Source organism: Crocuta crocuta, unplaced genomic scaffold, assembly GCF_008692635.1.
Source record: "Crocuta crocuta isolate KB4526 unplaced genomic scaffold, BGI_CrCroc_1.0 scaffold433, whole genome shotgun sequence".
NCBI classification, from domain to species: Eukaryota; Metazoa; Chordata; class Mammalia; order Carnivora; family Hyaenidae; genus Crocuta; species Crocuta crocuta.
Window position 1 is genome coordinate 2,443,206 of NW_027530001.1, and position 5,074 is coordinate 2,448,279.

Below are 5,074 nucleotides of genomic sequence, written 5' to 3' on the forward strand. Positions count from 1 at the left end.
GCTACCTCTCCAATCTCATTTTAAAGGACTCTTACATCAAAACTTGGGTAGAGAACACTGAAAAAAAAATTAAGACCAAATAAATGAGCACAGATGCTAAATTCCACAAACAGTTTGCCCCACATCTACAAATTTATTTCTAAGAGTAGTTCAACGGCACAGGAGAACAAATAACTAGGTAAAATATTAGGCATAAAAACTTTCTTTTCTGGAAATATCTATATATTTTGAATAAAATTAATCACACCAGTTTCCTTCATCTATTAAATGCACCCTTTCATTCAGTTCACAACTATTTCCCCATAATGGACACTAGAGACACAAAAAATGACAAAAATACAGTCTAGGGTCCCAAGGACATTACCTTCTCATGGGAAGCACAGGAAATAAAGAAAAAGATTACAAACCTAGTGATTCCAATATCATGCTCTATATAAAACCCATGCATACCAACGTGTATAAAGAAAAATGGACTGGACTGGTATGAAGATCCCAAACAAAGGCTGAAGTGTCCCCTGGTATCTCATCCCCACCCTTTGTTGATTAGCAATGGTTTTAAGCAACATTAAAGTCACTTCATGATAAACCAAAGGAAAGATAATTTTCAACTCCGTCTGGCATCTCCAAGGGCATGAGAGGTAACACACCAAAACACAGCCTTGTATAAGAACTGACAAGGTTTTCGCAGTGTCCTTCTGTGCCCCCTCTTTCCCTTCCTCCTCTCTTCATTTGTTTCTCCCTCCCTGCTCACCACTTTTCTTTTCCTATGTTTATTGCTATTCTCTTTCATCCAAATGTACTGTCTACAAAAGCCCACGTTGAAACAAATCACTGTTGAATACTGAACTTTGATTTTCCTGTTCTTGGTACAAACTTTGTCAGTTTTTGCCCTTAGATGTGTGTGTGTGTGTGTGTGTGTGTGTGTGTGTCTCAACAAAAGAACAGACTAAATGAAGTTATTTTTATTTCCATATTGCTCTTGGCTGATTTTCTTTTGTGCGTCAGAGGCTTTCCAAAGGTTCCCAACTCAAGATCCAAAAAGTTCAAAAAATGATTTGAGTACAGAATAAACTATTCCCCTCATGCAGAGGGAAGCCCAGGGCCGCAAGCATCACTAGCAACTGGAGAAGGAATCTGGGATCTGAAGCCCTAAGCAGCAAGACTTCCCGCGGCCCACAGCTGGCCACAAGCTTCTGCTCTGTGCACCCTGTACATAACTTGGGACTTAATTGAGCAGGTTAGCTCCAGGATGGTCAAAATGATTATTAAAATACTGAAGCATTTCCCCCACGATTGGCAAATACAGCCCTGCCCCCAAACAAACGCTGGCCTCTCCAGGCTTTCCCAGGATCCCTATCCCAAGGTCCTCCCAATCAGGAAGTAAGGCCTAGCCCTACAGATTTCCAGGACTCTGCCCCAAGGCTCCCAGCCCTGAACTTAACCAAACTCCACCTTAATTTCCTCTTCTGAAAACTAAGGGAGCTGAACCGACTTTCTGAGTTACACCCTGATTGCAATTATGTCAAATTATTTCTCCCTAAGGACAAATACAAGATAGGAATATGACAACCTGAAAAAAGCTTATTGGTTAGGAGGATGGATTTTCAGGTTATATTTTACTGGTGAGACAGCAGTGCCCAAATTCTGGGTTCAGGCCAGAGATGGAAACCCAGCTCTGCCGTATGCTAGCTATATGATCTCTCTGGGCTTCAAATTACCTCATCTATAGAATGAAGATGATATTAGTACCTATTTCACATGGTCATCTTGAGGATTAAACGTGTTCCTGTTTGTAAAATGCATAGACTAGCACCTGGCACATAGTAGGCTCTACATAACTACTGACTAAATAAATAAATCATTTTATTCTGTCCCTGCAATGTGTGTTTAATAAATTCAAAAACTAAGAAAATTTCACAACAGAAAGGAAAAAAAGTTTTTTTAAACCCTGGGACACTATGAAACTCTTACATAATATACACTATTGTTTAATAACACAACACTAAAACATCTGGGATCCAGATTTTACACTGCACTGGAATGCATTCCCACTGCAGCAAAAGATATGACGTATTCGGTTCCTTTTCTAATCAGAAAAGTCACAGGCTTACCGGAAATTTAGGTTACAAGTTTCTCATTTTCACCCTGCAACAACATTTATCCACACTCCAGCTGGAGAATACATTTTATTGTGTGGTGCTAACATTTAAAGGATTGTAAACACGAAACCAGGCCAGGCACAGTGACAGCTGTCTACTGAATACAATGACTCAGAGCAACTGCGAGTTTAAAGAGCCATATCTTTTGTGCTGAGTCCTCGAGCATGATTGTTCAGTAGACACCTGGAGGGCAGAAGAAATTGCCACGCCCAACAGCTAGCTTGGTCAAAACTGCTTCTACTTACCAAAAAGGTGCCACCATCTGAGCTCAAGCATACCCTTGATAGAGGCCACTGCACTGCTAAAGGAGACCAAAGTATTTCAATTCTCTGTGAGGAACTAAGGGGAAAGAACTATCAATAATTAACCACCTCACGGATTTCTCCCTCTGGATACCTAGACTTCACAATACCTTTATTGCAAACTTAAATAGCTCACCAGCTTATCCTTAAATAGTTCCGTGTCAGATCTGTCCTGATGGTGATAAGATTTACTAAACACCAACTGGCTGTAGCTGTTCAACCTTCCCTCTTTAAAAGTGCGTTTTGAATGAGGGGGTGAGGGGGGAGAGGGGGAAATGGGTGACGGGCACTGAGGAGGGCACTTGTTGGGATGAGCACTGGGTGTTGTATGTAAGCGATGAATCATGGGAATCTACTCCCAAAGCCAAGAGCACCCTGTTTACACTGTATGTTAGCTAACTTGACAATAAATTATATTTAAAAAAATTACAGGCTAACAAAATAAATTCTAAGGAAAAAAGTGCATTTCTGCAAAGCCATGAGAAGGAACTCAAACCTCGATTCGTGAGATATCTAGAGCCTGAAGCACAATCGCTGTCATCAAAATGTTTTGAAAACCCCTCTGAGAATAACAAAAGATGCTCTGTAGACCGATGGTGGTGATGGTAGCACAACAAGGAGAAAGTACTTAATGCTACTAACTGTATGCTTACAAATAGTTACAACGGCCACAATAAAAATAAAATTTAAAAAAACTCTAAGGGCTAAAGGTAAATGATTTTCCTCATCAATTTTCATTAAGAAACATACACTTGCTGGGACACCTGGGTGGCTCAGTCAGTTGAGCATCCGATGGACTTCAGCTCAGGTCATGATCTCACAGCTGCTGAGTTTGAGCCCCAAGTCAGGCTCTGTGCTGACAGCTCAGAGGCTGGAGCCTGCTTCGGATTCTGTGTCTCCCTCTCTCTCTGCCCCTCCCCCACTCACGCTTTGTCTCTCTCTCTCTCTCAAAACAAATAAACATTTAAAAAAATTTTTAACGAAACATACACTTATTAATTAATCAGACAAGGAGAAGGGTCTCCCACTACCTAGTTTTAAGCAGATCAACTAACCTCTATGAGAGTTATATGGCACTTAACACTGTGATTCATAAATACTCTGATTGGGGACAAAAATGGTAGAGACACCTCGTCCTCAAATCCTTAACTACTCATGCTTTTTATATGGATTGTGTGTTCTACTGGATCTTGGAAAGACAGACTGGAGCTCACACAAGTAATTGAAAGGTCCCCAAACAACATTTAAAGGCTGTATACAAATTCAAGCTAAAAGCCTGTGTAGAAGTTCACTCGTATATAAGTTAACAAAACAGTTAATACTGAAAGAGATCCTTACTCAAACAGGCAATGTGTAAATGTAGTGTGTTAACAGTTCAAGCTGTAGATTCTTTTCATTCTTTACGCTTTCATTCCACCACCATAAATTAGCCCTTTTAAATCACAGAAGTCTCTAGGTACCTAGTCTCCCAAAAGCCCTGGGAAGGCCCACAGGGGGTTACCTAAACTGAAATTGGCAGACCTGGCAGATAAAGTTAATGGAACTCCCATTCTGGAGAAAGACCTAGGAATGATCAAACACTGAAATCCTGTGGTCCTTAAGCATCTACTTGGATTTAGTACTTCACAGAGGAAGGCAGGCAGGCAATAAACTGACACTTGGAGAAGAAGCAAATATAGGCGTGGCGGTAGCTCTGGACTGATTGTACAAGGGCAGTTCTGAAGGGCGTCACAAAATCCTGCTCAACGCTTGGAGCATCCGGCTCCTGTATCAGAGACCTAGGTCCCAAACACCTTGAGCTGGAGAGAGAAAAATAAGCCCTTTTTAACACACAACCCGCTCCTGGGCCCTTGCCCTTGCCCCACCCCAGCGTCATCACCTCGTGGGCGCACAGCAAGCAGCTGTGCGGCCACACGCCCGGGACCGTACATCTGGCAGGCTGGGCTCTAAGCCTCCGCGCGCAGCACTTCCTGGTTGGTCCGGGATGCTGGTCCCCTCGCGCCGCCATCCCCGCCATCCCACGGCGCACGCGAACCGCGGAAAAGGACCCGGGGCATCAGCCTCAGTGCACCTGCGAGCCCAGCGGTGCACCCTGAGGGCACCCCCCCCAATTCTCCCGGAGCCCGCGGAGTTCTGCGCTGCAGGCAGCACCCGCGCTGACAAAAGCACTCCCCGAAGTTTTGTCCGCGTCTCCTCTGCAAGAACTGGGCCCGAAGGCGCGCACAGGAGGCCCCGGGCCGTCCAGGGAGGCCGGTCCCGCGGGGCCGCCGGGCTCTGGCGCCTGCAACAGACGCCTCTGCCAAGGTCCCGTCCAAGTTGGGCGGGGAGCGGCCAGCTGCCCGGGGCCGACGGGAGGAGGGACGGAGGGCGAGGGGAGCGGAAACCAGACGCCCGCGGGAGCCCGGCGCGCCCGGCCGCGGCGCGGCTCCTACCTGGAGGGCGAGGGCGGCCGCGGGCACCTGCGCGGTGACGGCGGATTCTCGGGCCTCGGGCGCAGCTGGCACAGCTGGAGGCGCGGGAGGAGGGAGGGCCTGAGGGGGGCCTGCGCTGCGCCGCCGCCCGGAACTCGCCGCCCGGATTCGCCCCGGCCTGGCAGGGGTGGGGCGAGGCGGC

The 5,074-nt window shown here is 46.2% G+C and overlaps 1 protein-coding gene across 1 annotated transcript in view; it reads right to left on the bottom strand.

Moving 5' to 3' along the window:
- PLD1 (phospholipase D1) overlaps positions 1-4,938 on the bottom strand; it is a 208,221-nt gene extending 203,283 nt beyond the window's left edge. Inside the window, exon 1 of the mRNA XM_077763675.1 lies at positions 4,894-4,938. The gene's annotated coding sequence lies outside the window, so the exon portion shown is untranslated. The remainder of the gene's footprint in view (positions 1-4,893) is intronic.
- Between the last annotated feature and the right edge of the window lie 136 nt (positions 4,939-5,074).